Genomic DNA, 27976 nt, shown 5'->3' on the forward strand with positions numbered 1-27976 from the left:
GGGTAACACTGCAAATCATTCTCTTTAATGGTTGCATACTATTCCAGCATGTGCTTAATTGTTAAGTTAACCATTTGTGGTGCATGAGGTTGTTAGCATCCTTGTGCTATTACAGGCAATACAGTGCCACTCTGTCTTCTGCATCAGACTTTCTCATACTTTCATGTGAAACTAGGTCTAACGTATGTGAACTTTTTTCAGTATTTAAGTCCATCAGCTTACCCCAGAGGGAGTGAATCTTAGCAACAAGCCCCTAGATTCACTAGGCTACATGTGAAGTTAAAATTTCAGTGGCCTAGGTGTTGCTGCATTCTCCATTCCTGTTGATAATGTAGAAGAGTTTAAATGGTGTCTCAGAGATGGCCACCATCTCAGATTTTGTTGGCTTGAATTCTCTGTGTTTCAAATTGGAATAGTACAATTCCAGTGACTTCAGTGATTCTGCAGTTAGCGTACTGTACAAGGATATTAATGTTGAAGCTGGTCTCAGAAGGGAAAACCAAAATGAAATTGCTTTTCATCTTTAAATTGATCTTTTTCTTAGATTACACGGGAGCAGATTGATCTATCCCATTTTGATATCTTATATTTGTCTATCCTCCATTTTCATCTATCCATCTATTATCTGTTTATCATCTATTTATATCCATCATCTATCTCTCATCTATCAATTCTGTATCATCTATATGATCTATCATTTATCTAACTATAATCTATCTATCAATCATCTATCTATCTATCTATCTATCTATCTATCTATCTATCCATCCATCCATCCATCAATCCATCCATCATCTAACTATCATCTATCTGTCATGTAACTCTCTTTGATCTATCAGCTATCTATGTCTCTCCATCTTAGCTATCAGCTATCTCTGTTGCCATCCCTCTCTCCTTTTTTTCAGGTCAGGGTCTCATGGTATAGCTCAGGCTAGCTTCGAACTCACAGTAGTCACCCTGACTCTGTCTCTTGCGTTCTGGAATTATAGGCATAAATCACCACACTTGTCTTGATTCCACTACTGTTTGATACATAGAGGCAGAAATTCCTGATCTACCATAATGAGCTGTAGGCCCTTCGACAATTCTCTTAATATATCTGGTACATCTTTAATGAAGAAGATTTAGTGATATGATCTCGGAGACCCAGAATTTACTCTCTATTTCTTCCATGTTAGGCCATAACTCTGTCCCTGTGAGGCAGCTTCAGATGATGGGAATTATCACTATGTTGTTTCACCAAACAGTTCTTTGATATGGAGTAGAAATCCTAGAGGAATGATTACCCCAAAACATTCAAGTTAAGGACCTGGGAACAAGAAACTAATGTCTCCCATGTGGTTTCAAACATTGAAATTGCATCATGGAGAGTTTGAAATGGTTGAAATCAACCATTTCATTATACCTCACTGATACAATTTTTCCTGTGTATTCCTCACTCTCTGAAGATGGTGATTGCAGAAGCCCAGATTTAGCACCTAAAACCATGGTTACCATTTGCTGTATTTGCTGTCACTGCCTTGTTCCCTGCAGTGTAGAGACCTATTACTGGTCTCTTTGCTTATGTTTGGCCACCATACTTTCCTCACATGCTTACCACTGTCCTTGCTTGTCTGATTTTCTTCAGGCCCTTCCTTTTCTCATATCTCTACACAGGGCTACATCTGGCATTTCAGTAAGGATTGTCAAGGTCAATTTGATCCACTGCAGGTTTTCCGTCTTTGAGCCAGCTTGAGTGTGTTCATACTTTACCGTGGATGGACCATATCTGTACTTCACTGGGAGTGTACTGAGACATATTGCCACCCTGTGGGAGGTTCTCGGAGTAGTCCAGGGTTTTTTGTTGCAGCAAGAGCTCATTCAAGAGTCCCTGGGTACTTTTGGCTCTGCATTGATTCTCAAGTGCCAAGGCTCTGTGGGCATCTTTAGCTCATTTCTGGAGATGGAGTTGGTTTCTTTATCCACTCAGCTTGTTCCCCCCAACCTAGGCTTTCTCTTCCAAGTTCCAGTGTACCTTCCAGGATCGCCATGTTCCCAATGCTTAGCCAGTAGAATGATTTTTTTCTCAATTCACAGTGTTGGGGCAGTTGATAGGCCTCATTCATGGAATTCCTGTCATGTACTCTATGAAGGAATGGTCCATTACTACAACAACAACAACAACAACAACAAAAAACCAACCAACCAACCAAACAAACAAAATCCAGTCTTCTCCCTTTCGTAGAGGAGCTAAGGGGCAGCTCTGTCAGAGAAGGATAGTACCCAGAGTCACATAACCCATTTGCTCAGAGACAGGGCCTTGTTTATGCCATCTGCCTTGAAGATCAGCTTATCTGAGTGTCACATCCTTAACTTGCAGTCTTTGCTTTCAATCCTTTGGTGACACTCAAATGGTTTGTTTCAGGACCAGTCATATTTAGAGAAAGCAATTCCTTGACATCGACATAGCCATATCCCTCTTCCTCTTCCTTCTCCCCCACTACTGTTCTCCTCTCCTTCCTCCTCCTTTTTATCTCCTCCTCGTTCTTTGACAGGCTCTCAATCTGTAATGTATTCTCTATGACATCTCTGTTTTATTCCCTCAAGTGGTGAGATTACTGGTATATGCACCACCAGATCCAACACTGGGTCTTTTCAGCGCCCAGAGATGGTATGATGTTGAACTTACTAAGGACCACAGTGAATACAATAGACCTTATTTCTCATGACAACCCAAGACATCTTTGCACATATCCAGATGCTTTCTAGGAATGGTGTGACCCATTCCTGGCTAACTATCATTGTTATAAAAATATACTATACAGCTGGAGAGTGATTAAGAGTGTGTACTGCTCTTGTGTGTGTGTGTGTGAGACTCAAGTTTGTGTCTCAGCACTTACCTACATTGGGCAACTCACAGTTGCCAATAGCTACATCTTCAGGTATTCCAATGCCCTTTTTTGACATATGTGGGTACCTGCACTCACATGCACAAACTCACATACAGGTACACATGCATACACAATAATAAAAAATAAAAACAAATCTGTAGTATGTTGACAAAGATTAGAAACAGATACACACTATGACCTTGGGAAAGTTTCTTAACTCCTGGAAATTTCAGCTTCTTCCTCTATAAAATGCAGATTATGTGTCAGTTTCAAGACATAGGTGGTTTGTGGTAAACACAATGACTATGTGTAGATAAAATATTAACATATGGTGGAGCAAAATTAAGTGGTCAACTAAATGCTAGTTATTTGGACTAATAACAGTGATGAAGATAATAATTTCTTATGTATATATGGAGAGCATAGTGAAGTTTGCTTTTCTTATCCTCAACAAGTGTCTGAGTGGGAGGAGGGATGTGAGGAGGATGTTTACCAACATGATTTAAGTGGAATCACAATGAATTGTTTTCCTGGCTTTTTATGTCTGGACTCCTACATTTTAATAGATATGCATTTAGTTGGTTGATCAGTATTTTCCAGTGTACTTCATATTAGCTTTCAACTGTCATTTGAAAGCTGTCTTAATTATTTATGTGGTTGCTTTTCCTTTTGTATTTACAAAGAACTTCCTTTACGTATATCCAGCAAAGGTGATTAAGGGCTCAGTCACCAGGAACAGCAGGCAGTGGTTATTGAGAAAGGAGGGAGATGATATATATATATATATATATATATATATATATATATATATATATATATATAAAAGCAAAGATTTAGATTTAGTAGTGATGGTAATGGGATGTGCATGTGGCAGAAAGAACACATACTGGGTTGATTGTAGCCACCTGATTTGATGCTGTAGCGTTAAATTACTCCAGTTGTTGACGGTGTTGGTTCCAAGTCTGTTTGTCTCCCTGGAGTGAAGGCACATGGATGGCTCTGATGGCATTGTGTCCCGGCAGCCTCATTGGTAGGCATCAGAAATAGGGACTTTCACATATGGAGAACTTGGTGCCAGATACTATGTTGGGCATGTGCCACTGACACGTTGCTTAGAGTTTTCCTTTTTGAAACAAGGTCTCACCTATTTAATCCCAGAACTCATGATGTAGACCAGGCTGGTCTGATAGACATGCCTGTCTCTGCCTCCTGAGTGTTGGGGTTAAAAGAGGGCCCCATGGCTGAGTTTTCACTACTACTGACACCTTATTTTCATGGTGTGGCATTAAAGGCAGGTGATGGTGCTGAGTGCTCAAAAGTTCCCTAGATGTCCAGCAGCTTTCTGGACAGCAGAGCGACTCAAGGACTTTATGACCTGATGGAGCCTTGATGTTTATGGGAGTTTTTTTTTTCTCTCTCTCCTTTTTTTTTTTTTTTTGACATTAAAAGCTTACACTCGGCAGTTTGTCTCTCCAGACAGAATGTGTTAAGTGTGATGTCTTCTCATGAAAATCAAGCATGCACGAGTGTGTGTGTGTGTGTGTGTGTGTGTGTCTAGGTGTGCTGGGTGATTTACATAGAAGCTTTCTGCCTAAGTGAGGGGCTTGCCTTGTAATAGATGATTGTTATCTAAGGCAGCTCAAGGTATAATGCTCATCTCTGTTGTCTTGAATGTCACGAGCTAAACAAAAAACCAAACTATTATTATCAGGTTCCTAGGAAAAGTTCATCCTAAATCAGCCTCTAGATTTTCTCATTTATTTGCTTTAAAAGTTGTTTTTCCTGCACAGTATTGGATTTCAGTAAATAAAACATGATATAAACAATCCTGTGAGCCAGCAACAGCTATATAAACTTCTTGCTTGAGCCAGTAAGCATACCACTCACAGCAAAAGGCACCGGTAAAGTTCTAAAGTTCCACCCCAGACCATTTTCAGATATCATTTACTGTCATCCTACGTATTGAGGTGTCTGTGTGCCGGGGGCAATGTGCTTAGCATTAACAGTGAAATACATATACCATTCGATTTACCCATCTGACAGCCAAGGCTTTGGGGGCTGGGAAAACAGTTGTGTAATTCCATGCAGCTGGGGGATGAGTCGGGAATCTGAATTTAAAACTACATTTCCCTGATTCCCAGCTATTCTTTACCTAATTTAAAGTTCCTAGTGTGTGCTGTTCCTAAAGATTGGCCTGGGTTTTCTTTTGAACCTCCATATTTGGCTGTTTGTGTGCTTTCTGTATTAATGCAGGTGTGTGCATGCCATAGTGCATGTGTAGAGGTCAGAGAAAACCGTGGGTACTGCACCTTGGCTTGTATGTGTTTGAGAAAGGGTGTTTTGTTTGTCCCTATGTGAGCCAGGGTAGCAGACTTGGGAGCTTTTGTCTCTACTTCCCAGTGGAACACTATAACAGCAGATGCCCTTGCCTTTTTGCGAGTACTGAGTATCCCAAATCACTGAGTCGTCTCTGGTTTTCTTATAGAGAAGAATAACCTTGAATTCCTGATTGCATTGTTTTGCCCTCTCATGCACTTAGATTATGGGCCTGCACCACCACATTCAGTTTTTGTGGGTCTAGGATTGAACCCAGGTCTTCATACATGCTAGGCAAGCCCTCTCTCAGCTGAGCCACACACTTCCAGTCTTGACCAGGCTTTTTAAAGGACTCAGCCCAATACTGTATTCAAAGAGACCCATCTGTATGTGAATGAATGTTTTATGATGGGAAACAGTATGTGTTGGTAACATGAAGGTACCTGTGGTTACCTAGAAGGAACCTCCCTAGCTCTTTATAATTTGATGTCATTGATAACTGGGCCAAAGGAATCTGCATCTTCCCTTCCGTCCCCTCCCTTCCTTGTTAAGTGCTATGTAGTGTATTTACTGTTCTGCTTAAGTTGCCCATTTGACCTTTCTTGTCACAGGCCCAGGAAAGATTCTTTATCAGTTAATAAATTATTCATTCTCTCGTAGACATAATTGGTTGCTAAAATATTCTGAGTTTTCTCTGTCTTCAGAATGTCTGAAAATTGTGCCTGGTCCTTATCCTCAAACTTTTCCATCTCATTTCTCATTCTGAAAATTTTACATTGACTTATTCTTGACTGTATCCACCTTTCTTTGATCACCATTTCTGTGTCTTTATTTTTTTTTCTCCCTGGCCATCTCTGGCAGTCTTGAATTGAATCTTTTCAAACTTTATATCCATTATAACCTTTATATAAAAAGGGCTGTGGTTCACCGCAGAATGTTAAGAGTGCAAGCAGGAAGTACAAGTGGCTAGCTCCAAACCATCACCCCCAATTGTGTGCTGCCCAAAGAAGATCCATCCTCTCAATAATGCCGGTTCCCCTGGGTTCTTATTAAGCAATTTTGACATAGTTTGAAGAGATGGATTTCATCTTCAGATGGTATCTAGTCAGTGGCTGCAAGACCGGCTTCTGGCCACTCAGCTTTTAGCCTCTGTTATTTAAGAGGGAAAAATATACTTGAGACTGTTTTTCATGTTTATTATGGGACATTCAGAGTCCCTCAGATGTAGTGTGTATTAGATTATGTAGAAGAGAAATAGTCATTGTGCTGATAAAACCATCCAGGCAAGGACAAATAGAGATCGGCCAGGCTGGAGGTGGTTTCTCAGGCTGGCCAGCACATGGGGCAGAAGGTCAAGGGTAATCCTAGAGAACTGTTTAAAACAGAACTAATTTTAGTCTACACAGAGGTAGCCTTTAGGAGGGAAATCTTTGCTTTGGAGTCCTAGAGACCTGGGATCAAATCCTGACACAAACTGTTGCCCACTGGTGCTCCTGTCATACTTCATGTAGAATGGCATGGGTAACAATTTTCAGGGTCACCTCAAGGACAGAGTGTAGCCACACAGAGCTTTCCTGCACACAGCTCATCATGTTGCCATCCAGAAAGCAGTACACACCCGTGCCCAACACAAAGCCCTAAACTAGACAGATGTGTTTGTGCATCTTGAAAAAGTGTCCTAGTGCAGGCTCTTATAAAACTGTCATAGGCTGCAGGCTTAAGCAATCTATTTCCAAACATTGTAGAGGCTGGCAATCTGACCACGGTGCCTGTTTAGTGAGGTTCTTGGTGAGGGTTGTCTTCTACTTTATAGCTCACTATTTCTTTTCATGTTAAAGAGCAGAGAAATAGGAGAAGGGAGGGAGGGAGAGAGACACTTCTAAGCTTTCATTCTACAGGATCCCGTCATCTTCCCAGTAGTGTCAGTCAATACTGAAATGAGCTGCGATAAAGAGTGGAGCTCCTTCTACACCCCAGGAGGTAGAGATGTGACTGTTGTTGCTATACCCTTGCATGGGTTGGAGCTGGCTGGCCTGGAATTTGTTAGGGTTAGTGCTGAAGAGAAGTGGAGCTGGCAGAACCCACCCTGTATTCCCAGGAGATTTATGAGAGCTGGTATCTGTCCCTGTCATGGGAGGATGTATATGTGACTAAGTTCTGTAAACTATAGAAGGAAGCCTTACAAGTGTGCTGTAGTGGCAGCAAGGCCTCTGCTCCAGTTCTTTGACAGTCCTCCCTTCAAGAATGGAGCGTGGTTCTCCTTCACCAATATGAGCTGTACCTGGTGATGTGTCTCAGTGAACTCCATGTGCTGAAACCCCTCAGTGGGTTCCGTGTGGTGGTACTGGTGGATAGTGACTCCCCTAAAAAGTAAAAGGACCTAAAAAGCATCCAGCTTCTTCCTTGCACACTGTCTTGTGTCACTGTATTTGTGCCACCATGTTGGAGGACACTCAGGCAACCCTGTGAAGACTGCTGCTACAACAGTAGCTTGAATCGTCTCAGAGCCCTCCGGCCCAGCTCAGCCTTCTACTACCCAGCTGCTACCATGGTCCAAGAGATTCACAAGGTGAGTTCTCCGTGAAGAACCATCCAGTGACTAGGATATTGCCCAACTTATGACCTGCTAGATTTGATTAGATGCAAAATGTGTACAGTTTCAGCCATATGCTTTTGGGGAAAACAGTAGTTACTAACACAGGATCCATGGCTTCCAGGGGAGAAGAAGCCATCACTGAGAGAGACTGGACCCTGAGACTCAGTGGGCTCCTCAAAGTGTAAGGCATTGAAGTTTGCATTGGCTTCCTAGGTGCCTTACACATTACTGCATCCCATGTTAGGGACCTCCAGCTTTGCTATGAACACCTTTCCTGATGGATAAACACAGTCATCCCATCCTGCTTCTGCATTAATTAGAAAGACCCCCCCCCTTACAGTGAAAAACGGCATCTTCTTCTAAGCATCTTTTTGGACCACCAGACCAAGGTCTGTTCTCCTTTCCCCAGAGCTCTATTGGCTGTGTTCTTAGAACCCAACTAATACACGCATCTCTCAAATTCCCTAAATAATAAATCCAAAGTTATTGAAGCTATCAGGTTACTGAGAGTTGGCGGTGAGACTGCCCCCTCTCATTTCTTTGCAACCCTTGTCCCTATTTTATTATTGAAGCTTGGGATGCTCATGGTAAGGCAAGGCAGCTGGGGAACCTCAGCCCCTGAATCTTGCAGCAGGCAGCAGCTGTGGGAGCTCAGGCCTGCTTTGCCTTCCCTGGAGTTAATGAATCAGCATGCGCCAAGGGCACAGTCTGCCTTTAACTGATGGAGGAACACCACATTTATTTACTCAACAATTCTGAGATTTCCAATTGTTCTGACTACAAGGCAGTCTGCCTGCAAACCGGGTTAGGCTGGGAGAAACTTCAATGCATCTTTGTAATGGCTTTGTTGTTGTTTATTGAGAGGGACTAATTAACTTTGATTATTGCACTAATATTATGGCACTTTGACAACCCTTCAGATTTATGACTCTGGGAAAATAAACAAATGAAATGCAGGTGCTGGAGCAGAAAGACTCAGTCATTACTGAACTTTAATTACTTGGAATGTGTAGCCAGGAGAGAATTAGTTGATGAATTACAGGATGCTTAAAACCTACCCCAAATTGAAAGCAAGGAGAAGACAAAAATAGTGGGGAGGAGGCTCAAAGGTGCTGTGTTTAAGGTGGGAAAGAAAGGGCACATCTGTACTCCTCTGCGTGGTGTCTCATGGACCAATCTTGGTGGTTTCCAGTGCTGCAGAAACTCACAAAGTGCTTGTCAAGGCTGAATCAGCATCACCCAAGAACATGCTAGACATGCAGATTCTTGGGTGCTGCCCAGAACCACCAGTTCAGAGTTTTTGAAGGTGGGGTTCCAGGGAAATCTAGATTCATGCAAAAGTTGAGGTACATTGCCATTAGATTTCCTGCTCTTTGTTTTTGCTAAGAGGGAAGGCGTAGAATTTTATCTCTATTTACAAAAGTCAAATATTGCCCCAACCCATAACCTGAGCCATCCCAGAGATTTCAGGCTGGATGACAATCACCTTTACCTGATATTCCCATTACTGACCCTTGATCAACCCTCTTTCTAAAATGAAAATCATAATAATAAGAATGATAGACAGCATGGTGGTATAGTCACTGTGTTGAGCACTTCACATATGAAGTCTGTTTTCCTGAAAAGATCTTAAAGCATAGGTCTTCTGGACCATGTTCAGGGCAGCACTCCTGCCTATCCAGTTCTTCTGCCACATTCTCTGTGTGCCACATAGTACCTAGGCACGGGAGATATTTACCTAATACTTGTGGATGGAGCAAGAGGGCAGCAAAGGTTGACAACTGGGTTGTAAGCTCTGAATCCTGTCCCTGGTGCTTGATTACCTTTTGAAAGATGACCAGCACAAGGTATATAGAGCCAGATGTTTCTAAAGTTTTGAGCCATGTGAATTGATTGTCTCATTGATGTTGCTGGAGACTCCAATTCTTCAACTGGCTTCTAGCTTGTTCAGGAAAGGGTAGTTGTTTGTGCAACACCATGGTTCAGTATTTATTCCTGTTCCTTGGACATCACCAGTCCTTCTTTGGGGATTCTCAGTAGCCAGTTTCCCTACACATGCTGACTGATGGAAAGTAGACTCAAACAAATTTGACCTTGAAGGACAGAAAGAGAACCTTTAAGTAGAAAGACTGGCTCCAAAAGCAGAATACTAGAGCAGATGGGATGAGTTACCGGCTAGCCACACCTGGTGGAACTCACTTGTAATCTTAGCAACCAGGAAGCAAAGGCAAGAGAACTGACGCAGTCTGAGGACAGTCTGGGTTGGTTCCATAGGGAGCTTGAGGCTAACAGATAGATTCTGGAGGCTTGTGGTGTTCACATGTGTGTATAAGCAGGGAGACGAGGGAGTTTGAATGGTTAGTTGGCTCTTTGTTACTGCTGGGATTAATTTGCATCAGTAATTGTTTTAAAACACATAAGATATTGTTGGAGTTGAGAAGGTAAACATAAAATCTCTATGGCTTCTTGTTGCTTAGGTCAGAAGAAATAGTTTGAATTGGCTTTGCTTATAAATTCTTTCCCTTTTGTTAATAAGTGACTGCAGTGACAAATTGTGAAACTTGTCAAGATTGTATGTATGTACATGTGTGTGTATACAGACAGAGAAAGAAAGTGGAGAAGAAAAGAGAACAGAAAAGCTGTCCCACACAGGGGTGGGACAGACAGACAAAGACAGGGAGATGCAGTCAAGCTGGAAACTTGCCTGGCAATATCTTTTGGACTGGCCTGGGCAGGATGAAGGAGCCTGATCACTATGTCCTATGTCCCCTGGTCATTTCTTGCTTAGAAGGGAAGAAATTAGAATTGTTGAGCTATGATTTGTTTTAATCAGAAAGAAATTGTCTAACATAAATCTCTTCGTGAGTGCTGGAAAAGCCCTAAAGCGTCTGGGGGGCAAATATCAATACTTTGCAAAGGAGGAATGATTGTTCCAATTCGTAGCTTAATTGACTTTAAGCCTTAATGAAAGTCAGGCCAGGGCAGGCAGCAAAGACTGCAGTCGGGATCAGCAGTGAGATCTGAGCTGGGAAAGGAGGAATTTAAGGGGTTCTCATCGTCTGCTACTGATGCCATTTTCTAATTGACTGGGGCCAACTAATACCAGATAATACTCCTTTTTCTTCCTATGAAGAGAGGACAGTTTTTTCTTTCTGTGTAATTTATTTTAAACTATAGTCCCCTCCCCCCATTGGAAGCATTTGTTTGTGTTGGATTATCATTCCCCAAGTGAAATTTCACTGATGCTGTATAATTAAATATAGATTTTTTGAAAGCACAGTATATATTTTAAATTTGTAAGTGGACAAACTGGGGTGTATAAAGTCTTTATTTAGGAAGAATAAATGGCTCCCAAAGTCAGCCCAGTGGTTGTTGGAAGGATTCATTTAGCATCTATATACTCCCCTGGGAGGGCTGCAAAGCCTCTCTGACTTCATCAGTCTAAAAGGGTTGGACTGTAAAGTACATTGTGCAGGTCTAAGCAACAGACCTAGCCTCCAGTCTGCCTCTGTCTCAGTTCTGTTTATACCATGTGTGAGCCAGGTGACCTTCACTTCCTGTTGCTTCAGTTTGCCGAGCCCTATGACTTGGGTGTACTAATAGCACTCAAATCTCAAGGTTGTGAAGATCAACTCCAGTGTTGCTCAGTAGACACTAAGAATGATACTGGTGTACTTAGAGTGGTACCCAAGTACCAAGTGTGTAATATCCAAGTGTCAGCAGAGATAAGAAACAAAGCAAAGCAAAACAATTGGGGTTGGGGAGATGCTTTACAAGCATGAGGACTCAAGTTCAATCCCCAGAACTCATATTACAAAAAGACTGGGTATATTGTTGCACACTTTTAATCCCAGCTCTGGGGAGATGGAGACAGGCAGATCTAGGTCTCCATGGGCAGCCAGTTTCACCCACTTGGCAACTTCCAGGCCACTGAGAGACCCAAAAAGAATGTGGATAGCATCTAAGGAGTGTTAGCCAAGGTTGTCTTCTTAACTCCACTTGCACAAGTGTGTGCACATGTGTGCATGTGTGTACACTACACACACACAAACAAAATATAGGGGAAAAAAACCTCCCTTATAGCATCTGTATGGAATGGCCTCACCTGCCTGTCCAGTTCATGTCTAGCCACTCAGCCATTCTGCTTCTTGTTCAAGCCGTATCAGAACCACCGTTTTGCCCAAACCTTCCCACCTCACTACATCTTGGCACAGTCTGTTTCCTCAACCTGGAGGGATCTCGGCCAACTTGTCCACCCACCATATGTCCCTGTGCCCTGTGAGTGTCTGCTTATGCCTATCTCTTCTCCAGAGCCTTCCCGGGATTCTCTGGCTGTGATGCTCTCCTTTCTTCCCTCCCTCCCAAAAGTTCCTATTACCCCTCCCCTCTGAGTCAGGTACTGTGCTAAGCACTATTAGAGGAAGCAAAGTCTTTTGCCTCCAGGGAACTTACAGACAGGGTTTTGGTTTCATTTAGTTAACTTTTAATTAGCATACCCCAAGTTTAAATAGTCAAGATTTTCATTGTGTCATTTCCATATAGGTGTATAATGTACTTTGTCATATGCACTTCCTCTGCATCCCTGCCCCCACACTTCCCTATTCATATTCCTCAACATGCCTCTTCCACTCTCATGTCCCCTTTAGCGTTTGGTTGTTAAATTATGCATTGATTGATTTCAGCATTGATCACATTGTGGATTGATCATATGTCGGATGGGCTCCTTACTTAGTGAACAAATACTTATTGACACCTTCTTCTACCCATGTAGGGTTCTGGATTCTGAGTATGTGTACACACCACACTGGGTCCTTGTCCCCCTGAAGTCTGAGTGTAGTGACAGACATGTAAATGAATAATAGTATCCAAGACACTGGACTCTCTCTCTCTCTCTCTCTCTCTCTCTCTCTCTCTCTCTCTCTCTCTCTCTCTCTCTGTGTGTGTGTGTGTGTGTGTGTAGGTAGTATGAAGGTAGGTGGGTTGAGATGGGTTGAGATCTGGTCATGGCCTGAGCTCAGTGTTATCTGGGCAAAGAGCAGACAAGCTTAGAGTCATGTTGTCCAGCCTGACATTGTCCTCCTGCCCCTACCTCATCAGTGCTGGGATTTTAGACATATATGACCAAGCTTAGGTGGAAATATTATTTTATTTTATTTTTTTTAATACTGGTAGGCTGGCTAGTGGTTAAGAACAGAGATTTGGATTTCTGTAGTTGTGTGGTGATCACAGCCATGGTGGTCCTCCATGTGCCCTCCATCTTTCTGAGGGAGACAGGATATGGTTTGCCTGCATCACAAGATGATTGTCAGGTATAAATGGGACAGCACTGCCCTGCTCATGGTGCTGGGAGCCTCTGCTTGTCACCTCTCCATGCTCTTCCCATCTTCATTCTCCTCTTGCCTTCAGTAGCCCCTCTGCCTCAGCAGAGCCAGCCTCAGTGCCAGACACAGCATCCTCTGGATAGACCAGCTTCAAGTTCAAAGCAAAGCTTCCTCCCTGTAGTATTGGATTTTGCAGGATGGTGACAGCTTCCACAAACCTCTGGTCCATGAGCCAATTTGGAGAAAATTGAATCATTCTCTGCGCCTTTCAGCTCGCATCCTAAAAGCCTGCACAGACATTCTGGGCAGGCTTCAGCAACTTCACATCAAGAGCTCAATCACAGCTTCAAAATAAAAACATCCCCCATTGCTCTCTGTGTGTGAAGCTGGAGCTGGAGCTTGTCACAAACCTTGGAGCTAGTGATAACACAGCCCCCTCCCCGAACACATGCCATCTCAGAGGGTCCTAGCAGGCAGAATCCACTTAGCATGCTCTGTGCTCCTCCATTTGTGGATTAAGGATGGGGGATAGTTGCTGTCAGGACTAAGTATTCATCTGCACCTGCAGCTGCAGGTAGGCTACATCTTTTGAAGTCTCCCTGGAATATGAGAAGTGGTTTCATATTCCAGTCTGTGGAGGCAAGCTGGGCTAGGCAAGTGTCACATAGCCCTTTCTCATCATGGCAGAGCAACTAGTCTCATTATCAACATGTCCTCACACTCTCTTCAGCAAGGAGCCCTCTGTAGAAATAACTGTGAATTTAGTAACTGGCAGTCTCGAGTGGTTCATGATTTGCAGAGGATTTATATGTGAAGGGAAACGGATGGATTAAAAATATTAAACAGTATAGCGAGTACCCACACAGATGAATTGTTGAGATCTATTTTCCCCTTCTACTCTAAACATATGGCATGAATTTTCTACCCTCATTACAGTTGCTGAGAGAAGGCAAAGACAAATATTGATATTTCATTCATGTTTTACGGTGAAAACACTGTTTGGTTTGTTTATACAGTTCGACTATCACAGTTTTTATGGTTGGCAATGAAACCACTGTAAAACCAAGTCTAGGTTATATAGCAGATTCGATAAGCCCTCACATTCAGGGAGACTCCCTGGACAGGATAGCTGATGTCACATATACAGAATGAACAAATGAATTGTGGGTCAGGACAGGCTTGTCAGGACGTAATAACTAACAGCCTCTGTGGACTTTTTGGTGGTGTAAAGCCACCAAGGTTTCTCTTGTTTAGACTGAGTCGCTGGCTTGTGCTGTTGGAAGAACTCTGAGAGGCAAAGCTTGGAGCCCATGTAACTGGTTGTTGTGCAGAGGAAGGAAGAGGCATGCTCACATTGTGACTAAGCCTCTACTAAGAAGTGACAACTGTCACCTATCCCATTGGCCAGGGCTAGTCTCATGGCATTTCCAGGTTCAGGGAATACCTGTTGCCAACCTGCCATAAGTACATAGATAGGGACAGACACCTGGAATGTCAGAGTTTAGCCTGAGGACTGCCTTCCACAACCACAGTCACCCAGTCACCCAAAGCTTTTTAGTAGTTATTTTTTAAATCGATGACATGCTCTCTCTCTCTCTCTCTCTCTCTCTCTCTCTCTCTCTCTCTCTCTCTCTCTGTGTGTGTGTGTGTGTGTGTATGTGTGTGTGTGTGTATGTGTGTGTGTGTGTTTACATACATGAGAACATATGGAGGCCAAAGGTAAATATTGAGGGCCTTACTTTATCTCTGTCCTCCTGCAAATCACTAACTTGGTCAAACTAGATGGTCAGGCGTTCCCAGGTCTTTCTTGCCATCAAGTGTTATATATCAAAATCCATATCCATTTCTTGTCCATAAGGTGGAGGACAGTTCTTCATGCATTTTATCATGCATCCAACTATTGAGAAGTACCTGTCTTATTGTCCCCAGGCTAACCCTCCTAGAGCCCTGCCTGTGTCCCTATCTGTTACCCTGCATCTCTTTAGAATATCCTGCTCTCTGTCTGTCTATCATCTTCTACCTATCATCTATAAAACATGTCTTTCTTTCTCTCCCTCCAACTCTGCCTCCCTCCCTCCCTTCCTCCCTCTTTATTTCTGAAGCAGCATTTCTCTATGTATCCTTGGCTGTCCTGGAACTCACTCTGTAGATCAGGCTGGCCTTGAACTCAGAGATCCACCTGCCTCTGCCTCCCAAGTGCTGGCATTAAAGGCGTGCATCACCACCGCTTGGCTTGACATTTCTTTCTTTAAAAATTCTTGGACAAAGGGCTGGCTATATCATTCAGTTGGGTAAAGGCACTAGCTGCTAAACTTTGATGACAAAAGATTTTAATTTCTTTGAGTCTCAGTTTCAACAGGTGTTGAGTAGCAATGCTTTCATGTTAATCGCCATGCTGGTATTCAGATATCTATAACTTAGTGTGTATTGGGCACACTGGTGGCTTTTTGTAACTTGACTTCTATCCCCATAATTGCTTAATAATTGTAGCAAGTAGAAGGAGAGAACCAACTCCTTTGGGTTGCCTTCTTAATTCCATACATACCCTGTGGCGCGCGCGCATGCACGCACACTCCCCCCCCACACACACAATGAATAAACTTTTTGAGCAAAATGAGGGGTCTACCTTACATCCCTATGTCATACACACCAGTATCCTGTCCTACATTTTATGAATCTCGAGTCCACTTTCTTCCCCATCCCTCTAAAGAACAGAATCTTGCTGTACTTATTTTCTTTAGGATCCTTTCTTTAGTATCTGTTGTGCTTCTGAAAATCTTCGAAAAAATAAATGGAAATGAGTTGTTTTGAACGTCAAATGAGCAGCTGTGTCCAAGGGAAAGCAGTTCATTTGAGGCTGAAATTGCAAAGATGCACATTTGGGGTTGGGTGATGATGGACAAAAGATTTTAATTTCTTTGAGTCTCAGTTTCAACAGGTGTGAGTTAAAGAGCCTGATAATGATGCTTTCATGTTAATCATCATGTTGGTGTTCAGACATCTATAATTTAGTGTGTATTGGGCACACTGGTGGCTTTTTGTAAGCTTGACTTTTATCTCTATGATTGCTGAGCAATTGTACCACAACAGCCAGAGTATTCAAGGGGTGGACACATGTCTTTCCTTCATCCTGTTTGTTGAATGACTGAATGCACGAACATGGTTTTTCCAGTTTCAATTAGCTTTCTGCCTTAAGGTTGAAGAAACTCTTAGTCTCCATAATAAATCATGTGGAGCCAACTCCCCAGATGCAACAGTGTGCAGAAAGTTGGCTGAACTTTTGCTTTCCCCTTCTAACATTTCCTCTTCTAAAAGTCTTCTTCATTAAAAAAATAAAAAGTGATAACAGTGATTGCATTTAAGCAGATTCCTTGGCAGGCATGGGGAGGGGGGTTCTGGGGATTTAGGTGCTGTGATGGGTGTTTCCCAAGCATTGAGGCCTCCTAACGTTTCATTTCCATTAAGCATCATGGATGCATTCCAAGAATTTAATTAATATAGCATCGCTGCCTTCATTGTGATTCCTCAGTAGGGTTATGAGAACCTGGGAGTGTTCAGTTGATTAAATGGCATTTTCTGTGGGTTTCCAACTACTGCTTTCCATGGAATTTAGTACCTGCCAGTGTCTATTAAATCAATACTGTTAAAGGGGATCAAAAAAGAAAGAGGTGTTTATATCACAATGTAGAACAGTTCTGTTACCCAGATGGGGGAAGTCTTAAGAGTATACTTTCCTGTAATGGGGTTTTATTTAAATGGTAAGGCCACAATCTGGAAAGGTTTGGAAGCTGGTATTAGAAAGGAATTACAGTAAGGAATATCTTAAAGAGTAGACATTAAGGTGTGCACCATCATGAGGTAGTCTAGGCTGGAAAAAAAAAATCACTGGCTGGGGTAAAAGTAAGGTTTTTGAAAGATCCATGGGTATTAAGACCTTTTGTGGGTATTGGGGGAAAGAACATGCCTGTTGAAATTAGATGAGGGAATTTTCCCTGGGCCTACTTACTGGAGAAAATGAGTATCCCTTTGTTAAAGTGTGCTGAATCACAAGGATGGGGGTGGGGGTGGGGGATGATGTAACTCTGATTGGCCTGGAACTCACAATGCAGACCAGGCTAGCTGTAAGCTCAGAGGTCTTCTTGCCTCTGCCTCCCAAATGCTGGCATTAAAGATGTGTTGCCACCATGCCTGGCTTGTTTTTAAGATTTATTTATTTTATTTTATGTGTATGAGTATTTTGCTGACATGTATGCCTGTGTACTCAGTACCTATGGATTTCAGAAAGAGGGCTTTATATCCCTTGGAAATGGAGTTTTTGTTAGTTGTGAGGCACCATTGTGAATGCCGGAAATTGAACCCAGATCCTTTGCAAGAACAAGTGCTCTTAACTGCTGAGCCATCTCTCTAGCCTACATCATATTTTGATCTGATGCTTGCTAACATAAGAGATGAGTAAACGTGGTATCAGATTAGATTGTGCTATGATACATTAGGGGATTGGAGAGATGGGAGTGGTTGGGAAGAATGGAGTGATGGGGCAGGAAGACAAAATTGGGTAGGGCAGCAGAGAGAAGAGCAGTACCAGTGGCCTTCCTGCTGATGCTGATGCTCAATCCACCTTGGGACTGAGATGGACAGTTCATTTGGAGGATAGTCTTATAGGAAGCACATTTGGGGCTGAGCAAAGCCAGAAATAGAAGGAAGCCTGCCTGCTGCCTAAGCACCAGGAAGGTACAGGATCCAGAGATGGTGAGAAGGGGCCATATGTAGCAAGTTAATGGACCCCGCTCACTTGTGTAGTGGTAGCTTCTCAGAACCCCTAGCCCAGTGGGACTGCTCTTTATCACCTCTTGTTAGTAGTGTGGGCACCTTTGACGTTCTAGTGATATAGCACTGTCATTACTGTCTCCATCCTCGTCTTTATTGATGCAATTTCATGAAGGACCAATGATGGATATCCCTCTGTCCATTCTCAGACCTAGGTGAGGAGGCTCATCCAAAGAGCTGTCACAAGCTGTTGAAAACTGGAATAGCAATTACTTTTTTTGAGAAAGAAGAGGGGTGTACTAGCTGCCACCATCAATGACTGACATCATCATAGCAACTAAACCTGTCTCCCCTTTCTTCGGGGGCTTGCTTTATACCTTGCTCTTCTCATGGTGGAAGCTATTGTAATGTTGATCCTTTCATTTGCTCTTGCTATTAAGAGCTGCATCTTGAAGACTATGAAAATGAGAGGTTGAGGGTATTTTATATGATCTGGTTTTGGCTGATTGTGGTTCATTATGCCCTGTCAAAAGCAGCCAGTGCCACATTGAGCACTTGTCAGATTATGACCATCCCTAGTCACTGGACAAAATACATTCTCTTCCCTGTAGGACTGGGACCTGGAAAGAGACATAGGTTGGGGGTGGGGTAAGAAAAGGTAGTTTGAGCTGAATGAAAGAGTTCTTTTGGCCAGGCTTACACCTTACCCTTCTTGTATTACAGGATAATGAATCCCTTTTTGTGTTTGAACTAGTTGAAGTGAGTTTCTCTCACTTGCAGTACAATGTAATATTCCTGGTGATACTTTGGCCTCCAAAGGTATGCCTGGTGGGTGCTCCTACTCCTGGTGTCTCCCCTTCTGCTCCACCACAACTACAGATTCTACCCATTCCAGTCATTTCTGTTATTCAAACAGGAGGCAAGTGAGCCAGGCCCATTTAGAATGGATTGGCCAAGGTCCTGCATCCTTTCACAGGCTGCCTGTAGTCACACTGGCGTGAAGGGAAAGCATATTTAATACTGGAGTTGAAGCCATTTGGTTTGAATCCCTTGTCAGTTTATAAGTGGGTGTCCAACCTCAGCCAGGTGATTAATCTCTGAGATGACATCACATACTTCATAGAATTGTAGCACTGGCTGATAATGGGTGGGTAGTGCTAGAGAGAGTGCCGTCTGTGGCACTTTATGTCATTCTTCTAAAATATGCTTGGTGATACTTATTTGGGACCCAGGTTGTCACTATCTGATCAGCACTGGCTTTTACATGAACCTTTCCTTGGGTCTGGAATCTCCATTTTTAAAAGTGCATATACTACAAGGACTGTTAGCCATCAGGTTACTCCATTTCATTTAAAAGAGGAAACTGTGCAATGCAATTTATTTGATCAGCTTCCTCCATATCCCTGGTGATGAGATCTGGATTAGGCATCTAGATTGGTCCATTGGTTCATTACCCTGCAGAGTGTGCAAGACCAGGACTGTTAGCCACAGGACACATTGTAAGAAGTAGGAAAGGGCCTTGTTCTCTTGAGGCTCACTGTACCTCCAGCTAGACACATGGCTTGGTGAGCTAAGGCAGGCTGGGAGTTACCCCCACCCTTGGATCATGATCTGTTGAGTTAGATGAAGTAGCCAGAGAGTTTTTTTGTTTGTTTGTGTGTGTGTGTGTGTGTGTGTGTGTGTGTGTGTGTGTGTGTGTGTGTGTGTGTGTGTGTGTAATCATCCTTGGGGAAGACAAAATATATCAGCTGATAGAAAATAGCATTACAGAACATTTCAGATATATTTATTTGGGCTTAGGACAATGTGCTAAAAAAATAATATGGTCCTAACATTTTCAGAGATTGCATTTAAGAACCTTCCCATATCTGTTTTGTACATAGGATGTAGAGCATCCCTTGTGAATATGTTAATTATTTTTTTATGAATTTTAGTCCTTTATTTCAAGTCCTGTGCATGATTGCTGTCTGATAGCTCTAGTTTGGTGGAATTAATATAGATTTCCCACATGGGGAAGGGTTTGGGTGGGGATTTAAAGCAAGGCAGGTTCTTGATCCTTGGAAGAAATTCTTATCTGAGGGGGGATTTGAGAATAGCATTGTAGAGAGGTAGGCACAGCTATGTGGAAAATGAATTGCTGTGATTATTAGGTAGGTCTCAGAATTTATAGGACATTTGATCATAAGAGTGAGTGCCTTTCCTGAGTGATGAAATGCCTGGAATTGGACTACTTTTTAATTAATCTCTTTGGCTATATTGAAAGAGCGACTCACAGAGAATACTAAAATTTGATGAGAAATAACCAGGAATTGTACAAGGAAGGACAAAGAGGAGATTATCTGTTTTCTTCTTTTGGCCAAATTTGTCAGCCTTGGTGTTTACCTTTCCTTATTGTGTCAAAGAGGTAGAAAAAGGAGACACCTATCCCTGGGTAGTGGAGGAGGTGCAGTTGTAGATCCCCGCCAGCCCAGCAGGTACCTTATAAAGTTACTGCTTTCTTCTTGTTGCCTTATTGCTTTGAAACTTACTACAATTTATGACTGATAGAGCCTCTTCTTTGTCCATTTTTGTAGCAGTAACCATAAAAAAGCCCCAGATTTTAATTGTATGTCTAGTGCTGTTGCAGTTGAGTGTTTTGAATTTTGTAACTTATGCAAAAAGCAAAATCATGCCTTAATTTTGTAAACGTCTTCCTTTTTTATCTTCCAAGGATGGCATGTTGATAAGCCAGCTTTTGCTCCAGTGACAAGCAACTTCAGCCTCCTGAGGGCATCCAAAAACAAACATACTTGTTTTCTCATGACGTACATGGTGGATATTTGTCTGCAACCCTGCAGTCTTTGCTAGGCCTTCCTGGGCTTTGTTCCTCAGCATTTACATTCCAGAACTTGAAGTTGTGAGGGACTCCTGAGGGAAAAACACTAGGGTCTTTTGTTCAGACATGGGTGTGTTTGTGTCATACCAGAAGTCATGGTCAAGACTGTCGTTAGTGGGACAGGGCAGTGTGTTCTGCTTTCAGGGAAACACAGCAACGGAGGAGCAATAATTGGGAATCACGAGTAACATTCTCCCCAAAATGTGCTCTTGTGTGTATGTACCAATTATCTTTTAGCAAAATGCCACTCCTCAAATGCACTTAACCTTTTACTTCAGGCTTTTATAAGCAGTTAGAAGCACAGATACAAGTGTAATGTTACTAAAAATAAAATTAGAAGAAAAAGAATAGAAGGTCCAGCCAAGTCAGGAAACCATGCACTATTCTGATGTCTGGCAATCCAATCAGTGGCCTTCTAAGTGACCATCACCCCATTAGTGTAGCCTTACTGACTCAGGCAGGAAATACCAGCTCAGAGTCCTGGAAAGAGCCCTCCAGATTTACAGCCTATCCCAGCTTCTCTAATCGAGGCTGTTTTCTCCCCAGATGCTGTAGTCAATCAGTAATTAATTTGAAATCCAAAGTTTCATTAAGTGTTATTGAATTCTCTCACGCTGACATTTGGAGTGCTATATTTCTTTAAAATCACAAACCATTTTTCATACTGTCGTTTGCGTATTTTAGCAGGAGCGGCTGCAGCCCTTGTGTAAATGACCCAGTTTTCTAGATGTTTACTTGACTGTCATCAACTTATTATCCTCCTCTTCCACTTCATTGCATTTCTGTTCTTCTCTAGCATTTTGAAATCATATTTAAAACATCATCACCACATGTGAATTCTATCTAAAGTATAAATAAATTTAACGGGGTGAGTATTTCTAAAACAATGCCGGTCTTTTGAAGGTCTAGTCTTATATAGTTCCGTGTCCCGAGACTTCCTGTGAAAAATGGGTTTGGGATGTGAAGGATGGCCAGGGCTGGGAGTGAGAAGACAGCAGCCCCATATGGATATACCAATATAGATGTGCAGAAGAGGAGAGACAGACACAACCAGAACTAATTAGACATTTTTTTGTTTGTTTCTCTGAATGTTTGGAGTGCTGGGTGAATGAGAATAAAGACATACTTTTTTTGTTACTCTAATCTAGTTGGTTATATGCTGTAATGTTGCTTTTTAAAGGGGAGCTTTGTTATAATGGTGCCCTGTGAACTACCTAAATAAGCTTTTCTTTCCCTTTGATTTTAGTTAAAAAGATTTTTCTCAAGATTACACAGCTCTGGCTTCTCTTAAAAATATTGGAAGAAGAGACAAAGATTTGCTAAGCCTGGTGTAGCTCTTGCTTCATGTATATCACTTGTTTCATCACCAGCTCTTTTCTCTCTTTAAATATCTACTCTTCCCCTTTCTAATTTTCACTTACAGCTCACAAATGTTTAATTTTTCTTATGAGTTCCTTGACTGTCTGTCCCTAAATACATGCGCTCTGAAGTCTTACATTGTGCTGTTGGGGACCAAACCCAGGGCCTTTGTATGCATTCGAGGGCTCCACCACTAGGCTGTCCTTTCAACCTCGAATTCTTGTGGAGAGCTCAATGCCACAAGAGCAGATCTCTACATACTCCTTGAAGCACTGTGCAAATGTACCTGTGGCCTGGACAGCATTTGAGTTTGGGCCATTAGCTCACTGGGGTTCCCCTGGGTTCTCCCATAAATGCTTCTCCAGTTCGCTGGAAGCTGCTAGTGAACTGTCCTGCCTCACAGGTGCTCTGCCCCTTAGTCTCTTTCTTCTTCTGAGGAGTCAGCTTGAGCATCATGTCCCGTGTGAAACTTTCCTTGTTCAGCAGACTCTGACAAGTACTCCCATGTGACAGTCTTACCATCCAAACTGTGATGTTCTCAGGGGATGGAGGTGTGACTTCTCATGCCTCTGGCCCAGCCCCTGGCTCACCAGCCACACTGGTTAGATAATGATCATTAAATGACTTCCTGATGAAGTCAGGGATCTTCAACTACTATTGGTTTTGATCCCATGGACACCTTCCAGTAATCTCCATGTGTCCCCATAGGGAGAGAAGCAGGACATGGTGCAAATGAATACCTGAAATAAAGAGAACCAGGAATTCCAGACTGTCCTCGGCTATATAAAAGTCTACCCTGGGCTGTATAAGACCTTGTCTCAGAACATAAAACAGAAACAAATTAGGAGACAGATAAAGACTGAATTCTACTCCAAGTATGTTTTCTCATTTCCCGTTTTTTTGACCTCAGAAATGTAAGGTGTAGTCTAAGACAAGATAGATGGAACTGCTGCTCCAAAGCTCTGGCTTCCTTTTATTAGAGACGAGCACACCTTGTCTCAGTGTGGTCCAAACTTAACCCTTTGTCTTAGTATAGCTTTTTTTTTTTTTTTTTTTCAGCAGGACATGGTCATATAGAATTTACAATGAGGATTTCTTAAATCTTTAAGTAATAACCTCTGAAGACAATGAAAAATAGTTTAACTGGATGATTGTACCTTTTAACCACATCTGTAATGAAACTGAATGTATTGTTAGCTGGCTAAAATATTCCATTAAGGAAGAAGGTAGGCCTACCTTATGGTAAATACACTTAAGTGTTTATAGTACATTTCATATTTTACATGATTTCCTTTATAATTCTGCTTATCTTTTCATTCTAATTCCCTGAAGGACATATAAAAGAACCCCTAAAGAGAGTAATTACTGCCGTGCTTTTTAACCAAGGCTTCCTCTGCAGAGAGGAATCTGAGCTGCTTTTTAAAGAAGGCCGTTTTTAAATAAAAATGCAAATAAGCTGCTTTGTACCCACATTAATTACCCACCTAGCCTCTTATTACCGTGTTTGTATTGTTTGCAAATACTATTTACAGTCGTGTGGAAATTAACATTACTGGTCCTGAGGAAAGATGGTGGTAGGGAGGCTGTGCTTTGGAACCAATTAGGACGAACCTTGTCTCCACCGACACTCTGGGGGAAAGCACAGCCTTGCCCTGTCAAATAATAGCATTAGCACTGACTGCATAGGCAGAGCACCGTAATTATATTATTGGCCCTGTTTTGCTTCTGCAATGAATTTCATTGCCTGCATTGTAAAATCAGCAGGCAGCAAAGTTTCTGCTAATGATTTAATGTGCTCTCTGATCATTTTGGACAAAAGTCACTGGAACATCCACGAGGGAGTTTTATCACCTCCACTTAACCACTGCCTGGCTTGAGACTTGTAAGTTGGAACAAAACACGATTCTGAGGCCCTCATTTAGTGCAATCCTTCCTCCATAACATCACTTCCAAGACAGCATGTGAAGCACAGGGAGTGTGCACTGCACGGAACAGCCGCTGTGTGGGTTTCAGGCTAGCCCTGCATTGCCTCAGGCCCTAGACTGAAAACCAGGGAAGCATCCTATGGAGGAGAGGTTTCTTTTAGTTTCAATTCAGAGGGTCCTGTCATCATGGCAGGGATGGTATGGCGGTTGGAGTAGGTTGGTCTGTGGTAGCTTCTCATATCCCTAGGTCAGGAAGCAGGGATGGGACCAAAAGTGGGACTGGCTCTAACCATCAAAGGCCCGCTGTGGTGACACACCTTTCTCGGCCATGCCTCTCACTCTCTGAGTCCCATGACTTCACAAAAGAAGCTCCTCAGCTGGGAAACAGGTGCTCAGACACTTGAGGCTGAGGGGGGATTTCATAGTCAAACCATGACAGCACCTCTGGGCTACCTGTAATGTCATTTACAAGCAAAATGAGGCATACATATAAAGAAACTCAGCCAGGGCCTTGCTGCTTTCTGGTGGCAGAGGCAGGACCCGGCCTCAGGGCTCCCTGGCTGCAAAGCTGCCCAACTCTTGTGTACCACAGTTTCTCATAGGACATGACAGCCTACACACAGCATCTGGGTGACAGTGTAATTAGCCCTCTACACAGGTCTAATGTTTTTTAGTATACTTTTTTCCCCAAGTCACTGATTAATGACCGATGCTTGTATTCTATAATTAAAATTTTTTTCCATCAAAATATCGAGGCATAAAACATTAAAACGTTTCCACCTGCTTTGATGTTTGTTTGAACCTGAGCTTAATTATGTTGCCATAAACATGGGTCCTTTCCTTTCAGGAAACATTTATGAATAATCTCCCATGCACTGGAGAGCCATGTGTTCTTCAGCGCTTGTCACGAGGGACAAGAGGGAAAAGGAACACGGTGCTTTGGCTCTCCATCTTGCACCACATGTTTATAGACACCATTTGATTTAATCCTTTAATAACCTTCTGAAAGGCCTGTCACTGGCTCCACTTGGTCAGCAGCGGAAGTGACAACGCAATGACACATGCTGACTGCAGGAGGAGAGAAGCCTTATGCCTGAGGCCATGTTGCCTATTCTCGGGCAGAAGCAGAATTTGAAAATGGAACCCATTCGTCTCATCCAGGTGCAGTGAGCTGTCATGGTCACCGCAAGTAGCCAACCTAGACTGGCACTTTTCCCCTTCTTTTAAAATCACTTCTTTTTCTTGATCTAACAAATTTGTAATCATTATGAGGCAAAAGACAGTTTCTACCTCCCTTGTCGAAAACTGATATTCCTTTTCTTTCTTCAAAACTTTTCTTTAAAAGCTTAAAATTTTGTAAAATTTTATTGCATTCTATTATTAATTATTATTGTTACTTGTATTAATAATAATATTACTAACAATGATAATGTTAATTTTATTATTATTAATTTTAAATGAATTTTTATTGTATGTTATGTGTATGTATGTATTCCCTGAGTGTATCTATGAGTACCACATGTGTGCACACAAGGCTGGAAAAGCACATCATATCTCCTTGAGCTTCATACTGGTGGTTGTGAGCTGTCAGATGTGGGTGATAGGAACCAAGCTCCAGCCCTCTGTAAGAGCAGCAGGTGCTCTTACCTGCTGAGCTGTCTCTCCAGCCCCCAAATTGTTGTTTCCCAATCAGAAGGTCATGACTGACCCAGACAATGTTGGCCGAGCAATTCTGTTCTCCACAGTGCCTGCATTCTTGTTCCCCAGTCCTGGGGACATTGCATCCCCCTTTGTGGAGCTCTTCCTAGATCAGCCCTGCAATGTAGCCTTATCTTCCCCCAGATCCCAGACCCTGTGTAGAATCTTCACTGATGGATCGAGGCTTCCCTTCCAGAACCTGAGAATTAGAGGAATTAAGTAAAACAAGAAAAAAAGGGTAAAACAAACAAATCCCTCCAAATACCCCTTGTCTACTTCACAAGCATTTGCAATTGTGGGGTGGGGGATCACATGTCTCAGAAGGAAAATAAAAGCAAACAGTAACTTTCCACTTTTGTCCATGGTGTTCATTCAACACAGAACTGGGAATGGGTTCTGTGTATGTGCTTCCAAGATGAGCAAAGACAATCCATTTCAACATTTTCTGGTTTTCAAGCTTTTGGCCACTTCCCCTCCTGCCTTTGTGCGTATGCTGCCAGTTTGTGAAGTCATTTCAGGTACCGATGGCTTTTACTGAGAAGTACAGAGTTTTTCCATTTGTCTCATTCTCACATTAATTTTATAATGTCCAGTTTTATATACTTTTTGTATATATGTGCACTATATAGGACTATGTATAAATACATTCATTTATCATATATATATATATATATATATATATATATATATATATATAATCTAACTCATAGTCTCTTGTTTTTTCCTCTCAGAGGTCATCCTAACTGCTGCTAGGGATTTTGAAGCACAGGCTGCTCTACCAGCTTCCACTCTGGCCAAGAGGCCACTGTAGTAGCACAGCAGGTAGAACACCTCAGAAGAGGGTCGATGTTAGGGGCTGTGATAAAATTAATAGATAGCAAAAATCCAGGACCCATGAGGTCCATTTATTACAGTGTGAATCCTTGGAGTTTGCTCTGTGTGCAGGTGTGTAAAGTAACATTCAAAAAGTGAGGTAGTTAGTAATACTATAATTCCTACTGACAGTGTAGTTAAGGAAATGGCTGGAACAGTTTTGCCCATATAAGCTGAAGAGAATGGGGGAAAAAACACTAAGAGAACCTTGGAAGCTTTGTTATATGCTTTAGTGAGACCTAATGATCTCCACCACAAGACATTTGCCCCAGGGAAGGCAGTAGGTTTGGCTTCGGAGCCCTCTGTGCTTTTCATTGGCCAGTGTAAGTTCAGAAATTTGCCATCAGGTCTCGTCGATTACCACTTTGTGGGAGCACTAACAGCCAAAATTAATGAGGACAGTTCTTAACATTTAGTAAGGTGAAGCATAACTTTGCAACTGCCTAGACCATGCATGGACCAGAGCTTTGTAAGGTCAGCGAAATGGTCTTCTCGATATCTAGATTGACATCAATTTTGTTTGACAGATCAACATGTGCAATTTTTGTAAGAGAAGTCAGTAAAAGTGACTGTTGCATTGGTAGTACCCTCCGAGCATTAGATGCTTCTGTCTATGTACCTGAGGTAAGGTCAAGTGGGTGTGGACACTGTGGGCCAAACCTGAGTGAAATTCAGATGCTATTTGCTGAGGTCACAACCTCACATCAGTATTTAATTGACGATCTAAGAGAGAAATATAATCATATTTTTTCCCCAGACAGGGTTTCTCTGTGTAGCCCTGGTTGACCAGGAATTCACTCTGTAGACCAGACTGGACTCCAACTCAGAGATCAGCCTGCCTTTGCTACCAGAGTGCTGGGATTAAAGGCATGCAATCACCACCACCTGTCCGGTCTTTGTTTTAAACAGGATTGTCCAGCAGTTTCCCAGGGATACCACTCGGTATCCTGAATGATTTCCCCAACTTATGAGTTCGATGATGAGGTTTCTGGCAGCCTCCTTTAATCCAGGAACATAGGCAGTCAGGACGTAGGAGGACACATTGCAATGGTGAGAAGTCTTCTTCCGGAGAGAGATGGTATTCCATAGTTAGCAAATACAATATTTATATCTCTTTCTTTTTTAATTTGACCTCAGGATTCCAGAAGGTAGGTTTGTTTTTCTTGGCTGCAGATAGACACTGAAGTACTGAAGTGAGCCAAGATCTTATCCTCTATCTGGGCAATATATGTTTTTTTTTTTTTTTTCCAAAAAAAAAAAAAATCGTTAGTGAGAAATAATGTCTGAGGATTGTAGTTCCTTGAATTGTTAATGAAACTAATCATTGAATCTTAGTTATACTTTCTTTTTGTTTGTTTTTGTTTTTCAACATAGGG

At 42.3% G+C, this 27976-nt stretch overlaps 1 protein-coding gene across 2 annotated transcripts in view; it reads left to right on the top strand.

Annotated features, from left to right (window-relative positions):
- The window catches only part of Wwox (WW domain containing oxidoreductase), a 985794-nt gene that overhangs the window by 52754 nt on the left and 905064 nt on the right, over positions 1-27976 (top strand). The gene's annotated exons all lie outside the window — the stretch shown is intronic.

Source organism: Cricetulus griseus, chromosome 3 (genome assembly GCF_003668045.3).
Source record: "Cricetulus griseus strain 17A/GY chromosome 3, alternate assembly CriGri-PICRH-1.0, whole genome shotgun sequence".
In the NCBI taxonomy this organism is placed as follows: Eukaryota; Metazoa; Chordata; class Mammalia; order Rodentia; family Cricetidae; genus Cricetulus; species Cricetulus griseus.